General features: G+C 42.9%; 1 protein-coding gene across 3 annotated transcripts in view; it reads right to left on the reverse strand.

The window, feature by feature from the left end:
* The window catches only part of CSNK2A1 (casein kinase 2 alpha 1), a 63,457-nt gene extending 48,071 nt beyond the window's left edge, over positions 1 to 15,386 (reverse strand). For 2 of the 3 annotated variants that reach the window (XM_037993991.2, XM_037993992.2), the window contains exon 1: positions 15,268 to 15,386. The gene's annotated coding sequence lies outside the window, so the exon portion shown is untranslated. The remainder of the gene's footprint in view (positions 1 to 15,267) is intronic. The other variant, XM_037993995.2, reaches the window with a different exon arrangement.
* Between the last annotated feature and the right edge of the window lie 2,633 nt (positions 15,387 to 18,019).

Consider the following 18,019-nt stretch of genomic DNA (forward strand, 5'->3'; position numbering starts at 1 on the left):
TGTGAATCATCCCTTTGTCCAGCTGTATATGCCACCTGCTCATTAGTCACTTGGTAGCCTTCTTGGTTACTTGAATGTTGCAGTATTGCAGTGCTTATCTTCAAGTTACCCTTATTTTACTTAAGAAATTCCCCAAAATGCAAGAGTAGCGATGCTTAGAATCTGGAAATGCCAATGTGAGGCTGTAAAGTGCTTCCTTTAAGTAAAAAGGTGAAAGTTCTTGACTTAATATGGGAAAAAAATTGTATGCGGAAATTGCTAAGATCTATAGTAAGAACAAATCTTCTATCAGTGATAATGTGAAGAGGGACAAATAAATAACCGCAAAAGTTATAACTGCAGTATGTGATAAATGCTTAGTTAAGAAGGAAAAGGCATTAAATTTGTGGGTGGAAGACATGAACAGAAAACTGTGTTCCAACCTGATGACAATCAGGTTTGGTATTATCTGTGGTTTCAGGAATCCACTGGGGATCTTGGAATATATTTCCCACAGATGGCTGGGAACAGGACTACTCTGTGTGCGTATCTCCTATCTGGCTCACATACTACTTTTTAAAAATTGAGATAAAATCCATTTAGGGTACAATTGGTACCCTAAAATGGTGTGTTTTAGTATATTCACAATGTTGTGGAACCATCACTACTGATTCCAGAACACGTCATCGCCCCAAAAAGAAACTCAGTACCTCAGAGGAGTAACTCCTGACAGCCTCTTCCTACAATCCTCTGGCAACCAAAAATCTGCTTTCTGTCTCCATGTATTTGCCTATTATGGACATTTCACATAAATGGAATCATGCAATATGTGGCCTCTTTCACTTAGCAAAATGTCTACAAGGTTATCCACATTGTTGCAAGTATCAGTAGTTAATTTCCTTTTGTGGCTGAATTCACTGTATAAATATACCACATTTTGGTTATCCATTCATTGATTGACAGATATTTGGACTGTCTCCACTTTTTGGCTACTATGAACAATGTTGCTAGGTGCATTTGTATACAAGTTTTTCACTTTTTTTTTCTTCTTTTTTTAGAGTCAGGACCTTGCTCTGTCACCCAGGCTGGAGTGCAAGTGGCATGATCATAGCTCATTTCACTGCAGCCTCACACTCCTGAGCTTAGGTGAGCATCCTACCTGAGCCTTCCAAGTAGCTGGGACTATGGGTGTGTGCCACCATGCCCAGCTAATTTTCTGTATTTTTAGTAGAGACGGGGTTTTGCCATGTTGCCCAGGCTGGTCTTGAACTCCTAGATTCAAGCGATTATCCCATCTCAGCCTTCTAAAGTGTTGGGACTACAGCATAAGCCACAGTGCCGGCCTTCACACTGTTTTTACAAAGTGAATCAGGGCCAGGCGTAGTGGCTCACACCTGTAATCCCAGCAGTTTGGGAGGCCGAGGCAGGCGGATCACCTGAGGTCAGGAGTTCGTGACAGCCTTGGCCAACACGGTGAAGCCCCATCTCTACTAAAAATACAAAATTAGCCAGGCATGGCGGTGGTGGGCACCTGTAATCCCAGCTACTTGGGAGCCTGAGACAGGAGAATCACTTGAACCTGGGAGATGGAGGTTAAAGAGAGCTGAGATTGCGCCATTGCACTCCAGTCTGGACAACAAGAGCGAAATTCCGTCTCAAAAAAAAAAAAAAGTATTAAGTTGAATTATGTATTAACATTGTTCATAATTAATATTTTTCAAAGTGACAGTTACCAACACTAAAAAAAAAATTTAACTTTCTATTTCTTAAAAGAAATAAAGGAGGAGGGAGGGCAGGTAGGTCTGTCTGTCTGGTAACAACGGTTCTTCCTTCCTGCACTAACAAAAACCACCTGGGTATGCTAAGCTGTGACTGTCCAACAACTGGCTCTTTTAAAAGACACCCAATGGAGATACCACACGTAAACCTGGACAACTCTTCCTTTACCTTATTGGCTCGACTCCTGAAGGCATTTGAGCTATCAATCCCTGGTCCATACTAAATACATAAATTTATAAATACATAATAAGACAGGGGAAACTCTCATTTAGACTACAAAAATTATGGAACTGAAAATGCAGTTCAACAATGACATCAGTGGCCATGAACTATCTGGTAAATGTATATAGAGTAGCATGTACACGTAATTTTTTTTGAAGAAAAAAATTATTACAGGCTCAGGAAATCTGTAAACTTCAGCAAAATTAATAATTCCTGAGTTAGACAAATAGAAACACATCTAAGAAGGCTAACTTGGTGATTTACATAAATATTAAAAAATTAAACTGCTCAAACTAAGTATACGCCATTCTTTCCTGAAGGAAGACAAGAAGACAATGTATCCTAGGCTTCAGAGTATGAGACCCAAGCTTGATGAATGATTAACAAAATGTCAGCCTCAGAAAAAATACAGTGGCATTCAGAGTTAGTCAGGTAGAGATAACAGTTTTACAAAAGGGAACTTTACTTCTGCCTCACATTATTGCTTAGAAAGTAAGAACTGAATTTCTTCACTACTGTCCAACCTTAAATCATTTACAATCTTGTATTTTAAAGCATACCCTTTGAATCACATGTCCAAAGAGAATTACTTGGGGGTCAGAGAGGTACCTTAAAATGGCTTTAAAAACTTAAAGCCAAGATTATTTTAAGATTGCTTACCCCCTTGAATCTTAAAACTGTTAAGATATCCAATTACTGAGCTTTCTAAATTAGTGTTCCCAGTTTTTTTTTTTTTTTTTTTTTGAGACGGAGTCTTGCTCTGTCACCAGGCCTGGAGTGCAGTGGCACCACCTCGGCTCACTGCAACCTCCACTTCCCGGGTTCAAGCGATTCCCCTGCCTCAGCCTGCCGAGCAGCTGGACTACAGGCAAGCACCACCATGCCCGGCTAATATATATATATATATTTTTTGTATTTTAGTAGAGACAGGGTTTCACTATGTTGGCCAGGATGGTCTCGAATTCCTAACCTTGTGATCCACCCGCCTCGGCCTCAAAAAGTGCTGGGATTACAGGTGTGAGACACCACGCCTGGCCCAGTCTTTTTAAAAGTCAAGACAGAAAGAAAATAATATTGTATGGCACAATGGGGTAAATGATCAAGACTGCTCTGGATATGAGGTCACTGGTTTGGATGCTGTATCTAAGCTATATTCTGCATGAATGGCCAGAGGTGGGAGGGGACCAGTATCTCAACACATCTGTAACACACCCTGACACAATACACTGGTTGAGAAATTCTAGTTTAAATAACTTGGGGAGATCACAACCTGAAGAGTCAAAATCCATGCAGCAGGTTAAGAAAACTATTTCACAATTCCCCTTATTTCAAGAGATACGCAATCATCTTTTGCAGCTTTCAATTACAGTCCAGATGTACTAACAGGCAACTATTTCATCTGGAAGATCATCTATTTGGAGGTCACTGACACAAAAAAACAAAAACAACAAAGACAAGCCAAGCCTCCTTACCTTAGCTCAGAAGGATAAGCCAAAAGAAAACAGGTTAATGGTAAAAATGTATGATTAAATGAAGTTATTGTTTTTTTCCCCCACTTCATATTGATTTATCTTTTCCCATGTCAATTTAAGGTGGTAACCATGGCCAACAACATTCTCTCTCACCTATCACACTAATGCCAAATAAGTAGTAGTGTTTTTGTTTTTTCAAGTGGGGAAATATATATAGCTCAAAAAAACAAAAAAATATGTAGCAACTAACTCCTTGGCAGTTCCCTTGACTCTCTGACCTTCAAGTCCCAAGGTTCTAAGCACATAATAAATAAGAAAACTACCTGTTCAAACCCAACAGAATGTTTTTTTCTGGTTTGATTAAGGCTCTGAATTTGGAACACAAATATTCTCAGTAATACTTGGTAATTCATTAAGTTATTGCTTGTGTAAACTTGCAGGATACTTAACTTTAGGAGATTATAAATCCTAACATTTATAGGATTATAGGCCCCTGGGGGCCTTCTGCTTTTATTCCTACTTACAAAACATTCAACATTTTTGTTTTTAAAAACAATGCACACAGGCCAGGTGCAGTGGCTCATGCCTATAATCCCAGCACTTTGGGAGGCCAAGGCGGGTGGATCACCTGAGGTCAGGAGTTCAAGACCAGTCTGGCCAGTATGGCACAACCCCATCTCTACTAAAAATACAAAAATTAGCCAGGTGTGGTGGCGCACACCTGTAGTCCCAGCTACTTGGGAGGCTGAGGCAGAAGCATCACTTGAACCCAGGAAGCAGAGGTTGCAGTGAGCTGAGATCATGCCACTGCACTCCAGCCTGCGTAACAGAGAGAGATTCTGTCTCAAAATAAATAAATACATACATACAAAAAAATTAAAGCAATACACGTAAGTATTACTTCCATAAAACAAACCAGGAAGTACAGTAAAACATAAAATATTAGCATTTGGGCCTTTTGTGTGAATTACATTTCTCCACCTTCAACCCAGAAAAGGGATCTGAGTGTCAATGTGACATAAATGACATAGCAACAGTGTGAGATCTTCCAATGAAGGGAGGTATTAGAAGAAAATCCAAGCAGTTTGATTTGGATTAACAGTTCTACCCCAAACACCTAAGAGAAATTTGAACTCCAGTACTGTCTCCTATAATATGGAATATAACAAATGGACAGAAGTCATCATCTCTACACCTTTTTACCATGCCACACAAGCAAAATAAAGTTACAATGTGAAACTTTATTCCACTGGCTATAACCCTCTGGAACCAAAAGATGGAAAACTTCATTTGGGATATACAGTAATCTAAAGAAAAATTCAGCATTTATGAATTTAATAACTGCTGCTACCATTTGAATACCTCTTATAAACCAAACACAGTATCAGATGCATATTCTGATTTTAGAAATAAACTCAGAGGTTAAATAATCTGCCAAAAACAACAGGATTACTAAGTGGTGGAAGCCAGATCTGTTTAGAATTCAAAGCCTAAATAGGTTCTTTTCACTAAATTTAATACTATTTCCTTAATTCTCCAAACTGATTTATTATAGCCTATCCAAAATACTATAGTAAAATGAACTGCTTTAAATTTGGAGGCAAGGAAGGGGTGGGACACTGAGTTTCAATAGTCAGGGTTCTTCATTATTTTCTTACCTGAATAGGCTGGCCACCAGGCCACAAATTGTATAAAAATCAGATTTTAAATGATGGAAAAGCTTTTCTGTGTGGCTGCTGAAGGGAGAAAGGAAGACAACTGAGACAAGCCCCACCATGCTGGCTGGGGCTTGGTGACATCTGTGGGCCTCAGTGTTGGGCTCCAGATGCAACAAAGCCTAAAGTTTTGAATATGTATGAAGGTCAATGTGATGTTTTCCAAAAACAGTCATAAAAGATGGCTGTAAAAAACCCACTAGGATAACAACTGTATGTAACAAGAGCATATAGGTAGCTGCAGATGAATGTTCAGGTCCTTAGCTGTGGTGTTTAAAAATTCTTCAGACCAGGCCGGGTGCTCATGCCTGGAATCCCAGCACTCTGGAAGGCCGAAATGCGTGGACTGCCTGAGCTCAGGTGTTCGAGACCAGCCTTGGCAACATGGTGAAACCCCGTCTCTACTAGAATACAAAAAAAAAAAAAATTAGCCAGGCATGGCGGCGTGCGCCTGTAGTCCCAGCTACTTGGAAGGGTGAGGCAGGAGAATTGCTTGAACCCGGGAGGTGGAGGTTGCAGTGATCTAAGGTTGTGCCACTGCACTCCAGCCTGGCAACAGAGTGAGATGCTGTCTCCCAAAAAAAAAAAAAAAAAAAAAATTCTTCAGACCAGTGCGGTGGCTCATGACTGTAATCTCAGCACTTCGGGAGGCTGAGGCAAGAGGACTGCTTGAGCCCAGGAGTTTGAGACCAGCCTGGGCAACACGGTGAGACGTCTCTACAAAAAAATTCAAAAACTACCCACAAAGAAAACCCTAGGTCAAGATAGCTTCACTGGAAGGAAAAATGAACTGGTCAGGAAGACAGACAAATAGAAACAAATAATGAAAACATTTTATTTACCATTGATAACCTTCTTACAATAAATTATGTAGCAAAATACATGTTTGAATACTTTTAATTGCTAGGCAATAGTCTATTTCTTTTTTTTTTTTGAGATGGAATCTCGCTCTGTCGCCCAGTCTGGAGTGCAGTGGCCGGATCTCAGCTCACTGCAAGCTCCGCCTCCCAGGTTTACGCCATTCTCCTGCCTCAGCCTCCTGAGTAGCTGGGACTACAGGCGCCCGCCACCTCGCCCGGCTAGTTTTTCGTATTTTTTAGTAGAGACGGGGTTTCACCGGGTTCGCCAGGATGGTCTCGATCTCCTGACCTCGTGATCCGCCCGTCTCGGCCTCCCAAAGTGCTGGGATTACAGGCTTGAGCCACCGCGCCCGGCCGTCTATTTTCTTTTTTTTTTTTTTTTTTGAGACGGAGTTTCGCTCTTGTTGCCCAGGCTGGAGTGCAATGGCACAGATTCTGGCTCACTGCAAACTCCGCCTCCCAGGTTCAAGCGATTCTCCTGCCTCGGCCTCCATAGTAGCTGGGGAGGCATGCACCACCACGCCTGGCTAATTTTGTATTTTTAGTAGAGATGGGGTTTCTCCATGTTGGTCAGGCTGGTCTCGAACTCCCGACCTCAGACCAGTCCGCCTGCCTCGGCCTCACAAAGTGCTGGGATTACAGGCACGAGCCACTGCACCCGGCCTATTTTCATTTTTTTACAAAAGGTAGACAACTCCAAAGCAGATGGCCATTTGTAGCCATTCTATATAATCATGAATACACAAAACACTGGCCAGTGGCTCACGCCTGTAACCCCAGCACTCTGGGAGGCTGAGGTGGGTGGATCACCTGAGGTCAGGACTTCGAGACCAGCGTGGCCAACACGGTGAAACCCCACTTCTACTAAAAATACAAAAATTAGCCGGTTAGGTTGGCAAGCTCCTGTAATTCCAGTTACTTGGGAGGCTGACAGAGGAGAACCACTTGAACCCAGGAGGCAGAGATTGCGCTACTACACTCCAGCTTGGGCAACGGAGCGAGACTCCATCTCAAAAAAAAAAAAAAAAAAAAGTTTTAAAGTGCCGATAAATACAAGTTCCTGGTCTGCTTACAGTTTATCACTTAATAATACAAAGCAAACAAGAAAGCCAAGTTAGTGGATTACCTGAGAGAACAAGACACAGAGAAGATGTTAATGCAGGGAGGTGGCCTTCTCCAAACACATCCCTAACACACACTATTCAAGTAATTCCCAAACTGTGATAAAAGAACCACTGGGAATAAGACCTCTGATCTATATTCACAAGTCTATAGGTGAGCAAAGGTAGACCTTTTCCTGTGTCTGAGATGGGAAGATAACCTTCTCTATCTAGAAGCAAAAGAACCCTAGACTCACCAAGACTAGCTAACAGACACTGTACACGAGTAATTGAGGTAATCTACACTGGGCGTGAGTTACATACTGATCCACCCCTAGGCAGCAATTCATACCACCCAACAGGCTACATTAGAAACAGGAAGTACAGGTCAAAAGTCTCATTAAAAAAATAAGAACTCTTGGCAGCTGAAAATGAAAATAAAGAATGAAGAATGACAGCACTGGCAATAAACACTGTTTTCTCTGAAAGGGAAGGGAAAGAACTAATGTTGGGCACCTATATGCCAGACATTTTATAAATTTTCTCCTTTAATCCTCAGTAATCCTGAGATGATAATACTAGCTGGTACTCTAGTTATTAATGCTCACAAAAATCCTGAGGTAGGTACTACTAATTCCCATGTTACAGATGAAGAAACTGAAGGTTAGTAAGTTGCCCAAGGTAGTTGTTATCCCAACTGTAGAGACAAGAACTCCCAGACTTGAAGAAGTTAAGTAAACTTCCCCAAACTCAAAGTGGGAGTTCTTTCCCACTATCCGGCTGCCTTCCCCTCCCTACCAGCAATCTCAATTAATTCTCTATTCTACCCCCTTCTCATTTCTGTAGCTGTTTCAGAAACTATACCTAAGATACAAAGCAAATAGGAGTTATCATAAGAAAACACCTCCAAAAGATACTAAGTTGTGCTATGATATGCCTATTATTAGAAAATGTCACTCAATTTTAAGCTTGGAGGGCAGTGACAGTTTGGAGATCTTCAGCACAATACCTGCCAGAAATGTAGCAGGTACTCAGGATCTGCTGAATGAACAACATCTTTTGAGTGGTTATGAATTCAATAACCCAAAATGACTATCTTGTACTTCTGGATATGACATGATACCATTTTTTGGAAAATAATTTATCCATTCATTTTAAACAGGGTAGCTTTCTTAAAATTTATAGAACATTGATGAGATAGCTAAATTGAGAAATGCCCATTAAAGCATTAGTCATAACTTCAGGAAAATTCCAAGTGTTCACTTTTCCAAGCAAATTAAAATGTTTCAGCTAATAAAACCTGTCAGAAAAACCCACAAGACAAGAAAGTATAAAAAGAAAAGAGGAGCCAATATAAGAGCATTTAAGATGTCACACATAAAAAATTATAAAACATTAACCTAACTTGTACCTTGGTATTTAACCCTAAAACTGTCACCTCAGATAACACAATATTTTCCATGCAAGAAAACATTATCACCATGAATGTAAAGAAGCTTGCCCACCATAGCAACTGTTGCTAAGAACGGTTTTTTAATATCTAAGACTGAAAGACAGAATTTGTAGAAACCAGTTAAAATGCCACTCCTAGCAGTATCTTGTGATACTGTGAGTGCTTTCACCTTAAACTTTTAAAAAGACTCAATCTTTGACTTCTACATGTTTAAAAAAAAAAAAAGGTACATCTGGGAGCACTCAGTGTAAGAAAACTACCAATTGTCTATAACCCAATGAAAATACATCCTTTGTTACAATGATAGCAGTTACTTTTCCTTAATAATCCTAGAGGAATTTCTTCATTTGAAAAGCTGGCTGGCCTAGATTTCACTATAAACTAAATGACATGCTACTTTTGAAATTATCCATCTCAGAAGTTCAAAGAAATTTAGGTATAAGAACACATTAATACTCTCACGAAACAAACCTTATCCAGGTTACCCATGAATTGTGACAGATCAAAGTCCAGTTTCTCATTTCAAATCAAGTATCACATTATTTATTACCTTAAAATACTAAGCCCTTACCTAATTCAATGACAAATCATACTGGTTTTCAGTTTCTTAACTTGTACAAATCATACTGAAATATTTATGCAAAAGCTGTCATACAGTTGAATATTACAGACAGTTAACATCTCTTTTTTTTTTTTTTTTTTGAGACGGAGTCTCACTCTGTCCCCCAGGCTGGAGTGCATGATCTCGGCTCACTGCAACCAACCTCCATCTCCCAGGTTCAAGTGATTCTCAGCCTCCTGAGTAGCTGGGACCACAGGCACGCACCACCACATTCAGCTAATTTTAGTAGAGACAGGGTTTTACCATGTTGGCCAGGCTGGCCTTGAACTCCTGACCTCAAGTGATCCACCCACCTCGGCCTCTCAAAGAGCTGGGATTACAGGTGTGAGCCACCAAGCCCGGCCAACAGTAGAAAAGGGTACTCAGGGAATATAGTTTGAAAGTCATGACTGTTGGCTGGACCAGGATTCTAGACTAGCTCTAGGGCTGAGATATCTTAGTAGATCAGTTAACCATTCATGTGGTCCAATTTCCCTTACTCTAAACCCAAAGTCAAACATAATCTCTAAAGTCTTTCATGCCCTGAAATGCTAATCTTGTAATTTTTTTTTTATTCAGGTAATAACTCAAAAGAAATGGTCTCATTTCCTTCATCATCTGACTAAAATTTAGTTAATCCATATTTTATGAATCCAACCAATAGGACACTGTTAAAGAACAAAAACAAAAGACTTTTCTTGAAAGCTAGAAACTCCATTCTGTAGTGATGATTCCCAGATCTGACTCTTAAACTCAACAACTTCAACAGACAATGACAGGGAGAAAAGATCTTACAACTTTAGCTGAGCTGGGGTGGGGTGGGAGGTGTGAGAGAACAGAGAGATAGTTACAAATTCACAAAAATATATCATCCATTTCCATCTCCTCTAAAAAATATGAAATAAGCCTTAAAAGGCTGTCATATAAACCATGATTAAGTCAATAAAAACTAATGAAGAAATTATGTCATTTATCCAAAATATGGAAAAACCACCTATTTACAGGAATCCTATTAATATCCTAGATCTTCAGAAACTACATTTCACTAAGTTGGTCATCAAGCCCCTTCAAACTGCATCTAAGGACAATAATAATATTCAAACATCAAGAAAGAGGTACAGGTTCCACTCAACACCATTATTCCGTGGAGTCTTCCAGGACTAAGTCATTTTATAGAATCTTTGCTATCTTTGTTCTCTAGAAAATAATATCCCAAAGACTCTGAAATAAAACCAGCAAAACTCCTGTATTTGTTTTCCATTGTGACATAACAAATTATCACAAACAAAACAACACAAATTGATTATCTTATAGAAGTCAGCGGGCTTGACTGGGTCTCACAAGGGCTAAATGAGGGTATCCAGTGGACTAGTTCCCTGCTGGAAACTCTGGAGAAAATCTGCTTCCACATTCATTCATATTGGCTGAATTTAGTTCCTTGCAGCTGTAGGACTGAGGTTCCCACTTCCTTGCTGGTTTTCAGCTGGGACTGGCCTTTCCTACTAGAGGCTGCCTGCATTCCCCCTCTCATGCTTTCAATGTGGTCCCCTCCAGTAATGGCAGGCTAAGTCGTTCTCATGCTTCAAATCTCGGACTTCCCCTTCTGCCTCATCTCTGACACCAGCCAGAAAAAGTTCTCTGCTTTTAAGTGCTTATGTGAGTAGAATAAACCCACGCAGAAAATCCAAGATAATCCACCTAAGATCCTTAACTTTAATTAAATCTACATAACATACTCAGGTTCCAGGGTTTATAGTATGGAAATCATAGGGGAGCCATTCTGCTTACAACAGTCTGCCTTCTGGTTTCCAAGGATTCATCTCTCTCCCAAATGCAAAACACATCCATCCCATCCCAAGGTCCCAAAGGTTTCCCATCTAAAGCTTATTTCAAAAGTCCCAAATCTCATTCATCTATTCAGGTGTGGATGAGGTTCTGGGGATAAAACAGTAAGTCCAACTCCTAGGGCACAGTTCCTAAGAAAACAAGTTCTCTGCTCCCAACATACTATTGTGAGACAGATATAGAATAACAGTTATAAACATTCCAGTTCAAACGGGCAAAATGTAAAAGAAAACAGAGCCACGGGTCCAAAGTAGTTTCAAAATCTAGGGAATCTCTATTCCACTTCAAAGCCTGGGAAAAAATCCTCTCCAGCTTTTAGCTCCACCCCTCTGGGCTCTCCTATCTCCGTCTGAGTCACCCTTCTTTTTTTACGAAAAGCAACACATTCACATGTGAGTAGTTTTATCAGTCTGCTTCCTATCAGTAGAATTTGGGGGGTCCAACAGCCCTATTACTTTCTGTCTCTTTCAATCCAAAAGAGAATTGTTTATGTTGGCATAAAATTCTCAAGAACCTAACAGGCTGTGGAAGTATTCCACAGGGGTTCACTCCATTAAAGTTCACATTCACAAATAAACCAGGCTGCACATTTAATACTTTGCTTGGAAATCTCAGCTAAATATACAAGTTCATCACTTACAAATTTGGCTTTCCATATAACCATAGGATAAAATTCTGCTAAATTTAGTTGCTGCTACGTAACAAGGGTCCCCTTTCTGCCCGTTTCCAATAAGAAAGACCTCACTTCTGTCTGGGCCCTCATTAGCAGAGTCACTAACACCCATATTGCTATTAAAAGTCTGTCCTAGGCCTTTTCTTTTTTGACAGGGTCTCACTCTGCCACCCAGCCTGGAGTGCAGTGGTGCCATTACCACTCCCTGCAGCCTCGACTTCCTGGGCTCAAGTGATCCTCCTGTGTTCTAGGCCTTTTCTATCATGACCCTTAAAATTATTCTAACCTTTATCTACTGCCACTTCCATTTTTAGGTAATAGTACCCCACTCCTGGTACCAAAATCTATACTAGTATTCAACTGCTGCTATAACAAATTACTACAAACGTAGTGGCTAAAAATAACACAAATTTATTATTTCACAGTTACTTAGGTCAGAAGTTGGGTGGGCTTGGCTAGCTAGGTCTTCTGCTTAGGGTCTCATGAGGCCAAAAAATCAAGGTGTCTCAAGGTTGCATTCCTTGATGGAAACTCTGGGAAATTCACTTTCAAGCTCAATCAGGTTGTTGGCCAAATTCAGGTTCCTTCTGGTTGCAGGACTGAGGTCCCCATTTCTTGCTGGTTGTCAGCCAGGGACTGGTCTTTGCCACTAGAGGCTGCCCACATTCCTTCTGATAACTTTTCATGTGGTCCTCTCTAGCAAAAGCAAATGGAGTCCTTCTCAAGCTTCAAATCTCTCTGATTTCCTTTTCTGCCCATTTCTCTGACCCCAGTTGGAGAAAGTTCTCTGCTTTTAAGGACTCATGTGATTAGACTGGGCCCACCCAGAAAATCCAGGATAATTTTTCTATTTTAAGATTCTTAAACTTAATTACACCTGCCAAGTTCCTTTTGCCATGTAACATAGGGTAGTTATAGATTCTGGGGATTAAGGTATAGACAACTTGGGAAGAGGGAGATGTAATTCTGCCTACTACAAATCCAACTCCTATGGAAGGGTTTTTTTTTTTTCTTAAGATGGAGTCTTGCTATGTTGCCCAGGCTGGAGTGCAGTTGTGTGATCTCAGCTCATTGCAAGCTCCGCCTCCCGGGTTCACACTATTCTCCTGCCTCAGCCGCCCAAGTAGCTGGGACTACAGGCACCCGCCACCATGCCCGGCTAATCTTTTGTATTTTTAGTCGAGACGGGGTTTCACCATGTTATCCTGGATGGTCTCGATCTCCTGACCTCGTGGTCCGCCCCCCTAGGCCTCCCAAAGTGCTGGGATTACAGGCGTGAGCCACCGTGCCCAGCCCCTATGGAAGGGATTAAACTCACTTCCTAAAGAAAATCATCCCTTTCTTTAAGAGTGTGAAGTAAAGGTGTACAAATTTTACTTATGTGAAGTAAAGTATATATACATACATATGTCTTTACTTATGTAACACAAAGATTTATGTTCAGAGATAGAGACAATAGTAAAAACAAGGACTCACTCTGGATGAGTGAGTAGGCAAAGGAACTAAATGCGCAATATGGAAAAGGAGTTGCTACCTGTTTCATCCTCAAACTGCAAGGCACTTCACCCATAACTACTTAGAAACTAACCCACGCTCCTCCTTAAATGTGTATTTCTCTTCTCTGTATTCCACAAAAAAGTACATAACTAGGCATTGTTTTGTTTTTAAAGAAAAGTCACCTCAGGGGGACCTAACCTTGTAATGAGTTGATTAATCAATCTAAGCAAATTTCCAATCTTTCATTCAAGTCATACACCCTCCCCCAATAGCAAACCAAAGCCAAAAATTTCAAAGTCACAGAAGGACAAAAACGTGCCCTGCTTAAGACTGCAGGTGAACTTTTGAGAATACCACAGAGGAGAACTAGTATTGGTACTGGACTTTCAGCCCCAGGTTCACCAAGCCAGTAAAGCCAAATACTTACAACAAAAACCTACAACTACAAAGATAATATTCTAAAGCCCTGTCTACAGTCAAATTCTTGACTATAAATTTTACCTAGAACAGAAGAGCCCCCAATATACCAGCTAGTCCCTTTACAGTGACAGGTAAAAGCTACTTACTACACTTACCACCTGCCAGACACTGTAGTAAGCACTTGACACAAATTGTCTTATTTACTCCTCTCCATAAACTCACAAGCTAGAAAATACCATCATCCCCCTTTTACAAACGGGAAAACAGGCTTAGAGAGTTTAGGTCACACAACTAAGTAGCAATGGCCCTGATATTTGACAACCTAGGCAGTGTGGTTTTTAATCACTGGGCCTATACTGCACTCCTTAGATGGCATGAAGTCTCCAATTCTTGGAAAAATCTTCCCTTCTTAGTTTTCTTTTCTTTTTTTTTTTGAGACGGAGTCTCGCTGTCCCCCAGGCTGGAGTGCACTGGCAAATCTCAGCTCACTGCCACCTCCGCCTCCCAGGTTCAAGCGATTCTCCTGCTTCAGCCTCCTGAGTAGCTGGGATTACAGGCGACCGCCACCAAGCCCGGCTGATTTTTGTATTTTTAGTAAAGACGGGGTTTCACCGTGTTGGTCAGGCTGGTCTCGAACTCTTGACCTCGTGATCCACCCGCTTCGGCCTCCCAAAGTGTTGGGATTACAGGCGTGAGCCACCACGCCCGGACTCCCTTTTTAGTTTTCATTTCCTCTCCTCATATCCCATTCTCGTAGAATTAAACAGTTGAAAAGTAATCAAGTCTTCCCAAATAATTTGCTATCTCTTTTTCAGAACTCTTTCCTCCACACAAAGCAATAGTCAAGATGCAACTTCTCCTGACCCTGACTCTGCTTCCCCAAAACAAACTACAGAAGCTCCACCCATCACCTGCTTAATCTAGAAATGTTCCAACACTGCAAAAACACACAACGAAAAACAAAATTGAAAAGTCCTACACTTTCAAAAGGTCACCAACATATGTATACTCTTAGCCAAGCTTTCTCTCCACACCTCTTTTTCTATCCAGACTCCTAACTAGTCCTTAACTCCAACTCTAGACGCTCTGCCCCACGTCTTGGTCCCTTCCCACTTTCTCCCCAGCAACTCCGCCTGGGGTTCTCTCCACCTCGCACCCACTCTGCAGGTGGGAAGCTCAGCCCCGCCCAGATGGACTCTAAGAAGGCCCCTACTCCAGCTGCCTAGTTCCGCCGCAGGGTTCACCGCACACTACCCAGCAGGCACCACTCCCTCCGCACCCTCCCCCAGCACCCCACTGCGGCCCCACCCCTCAAGTTCCCTTCCCCCTCTGACGACCCCCTCCTCCAAGTTGTCCCCTAGTCCCCACCCAGTCCGGCCCTTTCCTATGCAATAAGCTGGACTCCGGCAGCCGATTCCCACCCTCACATCGGCCTCTGCCCCCCAACCTCGCCCTCCGCCCTGGGGGGTGGCCCTGGGCCTCCCAGATGGGCTGCAGGGGCCTCGGTTGGTGTATGTGTGAAGGTGGGGGCAGGGGAAGGCGACGGGCCGCTCGGGAGTCTGCTGGAAGCGTGAGTGGCGGCCGCGCTCCGCTGCCCTATCCTGCGCCCACCCCACCCTCTAACGACCTCGCCTGGCGACTCCCAAGGTACCTGTGGTGGAAGCGGCAGCGGCAGTAGCCGCTCTCCCCTCTGCTCACACAGACAATATGGCGGCGGTGGAGGAGGAGACACACGGCTCGGCCGCCAGCCGCAGGGACCAGAGCGAGGCTGCAGCCGCGGCTGCCGGAAGCGGAAACCCCCTCCCACCAGGAGGCGGGGCGAGACAGCTTCCGACTCCGCCCCCAGAGGAATCTAGCTGAGTGCGGCCATGCTGGGCTGTCCTATTGTAGCCTTAGGGATTCAGTTCTGGCCTAGGGTGCAAAATGGAAGGAATTCCCAACGCAAAGCAGAATAAGGAGACTTGCAATAGTTACGCGCCTTTTATTTCAATAGTGTTAACAAATGACAACAGAGAGAATACGAACCTCCCACTAGGTGAACAGTTGGTTTGATCCAAGTTAAGATGGCGGTACCCAGGTTTCCCGCACTTCACCCAGCTGGCCCCTCCTTTCTTGAAAAGAACCATGCGCGACCTGCAGAGCTGTAGAGCCAAGCATTCTGGGAGCTGAAGTCCCTTTTGCTCTGACCCCCTCGTTTAAAATTAGGGTTTCAGCAACACTTCCTATTCAAACTTGGAGTTCGGAAGAAGTGAATGAAAGTTGGACCCTAGAACGGGCATGGCGCAGGAGTCTGGGAAGTGAGGATACTAGGTCTCAAGAGACCAAGGCCCAATTCCTTCCTCCTACAGAAGTCTTGCCTAGAGCTCTGCCTTCAAAGTATAGTGTATTTTCCCCTTCTATCTGCCTCCCACCCCCGCTCTCCTTTCCCGAGCTACCTCCCCAAAACAGTCACAGAGCACCTTCTACCATGCAAAGTTCATCATGGTCTCCTCATGATCAAAAATCTCCCATGGACCTCTTTGTGCACCAACCATAGCCCAAACTCTTCACTTGACATTCAAAGTCCTCCATAATTTGGCCAAACCCTCCTTTCCAGCCTCCTATTTTGCCACTCTCATCTCAAATTCCGGAAGCTTCCACCCACTAAGACTGCAAACAATTCCTGGAACTTAGCTGTGTTGCCTCCCTCGCTTTGCACTGGCAGTTACTTCTCTTACTGTCACCTCATGGACTGGATAATTTCTGTATGCCGATTGAACTAATTCAGGGATCCTTTCCTCTTGGGGTCTTCTCTCTGTTGAACTCCCTCAAACCCAGGCACTATCAGTTAGTAACCTGAGGACCTCAGTCTGTCTCCTCCATCAGACTGTGAGCCCCCAGTGGACAGAGCTCCATCTGATGATCAACCTCTCCTTTGCAGGCCCTGCTAAAAGCTGAAGCATCTAGGAGTTGCTGAAAGGAGTTCAAGTGTTAGTCTCACCTCTGATGGGACAGAGGTGTGAGCACTGGAATGAGGGTGAGGAGGCCAGGTTATTTCAGTACCAACCATTATCCCTAGCTGTCTCAGAATAGCTGGTTGTCTCAGGAATAGGCCTCTCCACACTCCACAGCCCTCCTTTCACAGTTTGTCAGCTGACTAGCACCTCTGCTCCCAAAGAGGCATCTCCTGCCCACGTGAGGTTAGGGCTGGTGGTGGCTGCAGACTTATCGTGATGGCCTCAGGGAGGTGGCTGTGGCCTTCTCTGGACCTCATCTGCTAGGCAGCTTGTGACATCTGATCCCAATTGCCTGGGAACCCATAACAGTTTTTCTCTCAGTATCCTGTAACTGGTGATTCCTCACCTCTGGGCCTCAATTTCCCCACTTGTGGACTGAGGAGGTTATACAAGATAATCCCAAAGTTTCTGAGAAGTCATCTTTCAGGAAATGAAAGTTACTTCTACCTACCTCTTGAACGTATCTTTTTGGCTCTCGTGGCTTTGTTTTTCCCAACTGTATTCACATTTGTTTAACTCACAACAATGCATCATTTGCTATGAGCCAGACACTGTGCTAGGTACTAGGGATGTGTTATGAGCAAGACATACACCAGGTGCTTACTGGTGGAGCTCACCTTTTAAAGTGAGAAGCAAGTAATGCACAGGTAAACAAATGCATAAACAAAGTAATTTCAGGTAGCAATAAGTGCTACGAAAGGAAAAGATAAGTAGCTGTGAAGTATAGAACTTTAGCCTGAGTGGTTCAGAAGGTCCCTTTGAGAAGGAAACAGTAAGTGCAAACATCCCAAGGCAGGAAAGAGCATCACAAGTTTGAAGAAGGAAGCCATGGTGGCTGAAGCACTGCAAATAAAGGGAAGAAGAGGAAGAAATATGGTGGGAGATGTGGGCAGGGCATTCAGGTAATGATAAGCTGGGTTTTCATCTGAGTAATGAAGATATTTCCCATTGCTTAGCCTTCTTGCCTTTCTGATCTCAGCCTCTCTCACAGCATTAGTTCTTCATTCTTCTTCCTAGTTCTGGCCTCTATCTGTGACTTCATTCAGAGGGCTCACCTGGGCACACATATACAACCCTAATACTCATGCAGGACATAATTGAAACCCAACTCCTGCCATCTGCCAGGCCAACCTCATATAGGTCTCCCGTCTCAAGAGGCTTCCCATCCCGAGTGTTCACCTAGTTGTGGACTTAACATTTATCCTTAACTCTTACTCTCCCTGATCCCCCACATCACAACTCTCAGGCTAGTCTTTCTGCAAACGACAGCAGCAGGAGCAACAGTTAAGATGTTGAGAGTAATTGCACTGTGCCACACACTGAATGTTCATCATCTCACTTAATCCTCATGTCAGCCTGATGAGGCAGAAACCAAAAGTATCTCGCTGTACAGATGAGGAGACTCAG

Source organism: Chlorocebus sabaeus, chromosome 2, assembly GCF_047675955.1.
Source record: "Chlorocebus sabaeus isolate Y175 chromosome 2, mChlSab1.0.hap1, whole genome shotgun sequence".
Lineage (NCBI taxonomy): Eukaryota > Metazoa > Chordata > Mammalia > Primates > Cercopithecidae > Chlorocebus > Chlorocebus sabaeus.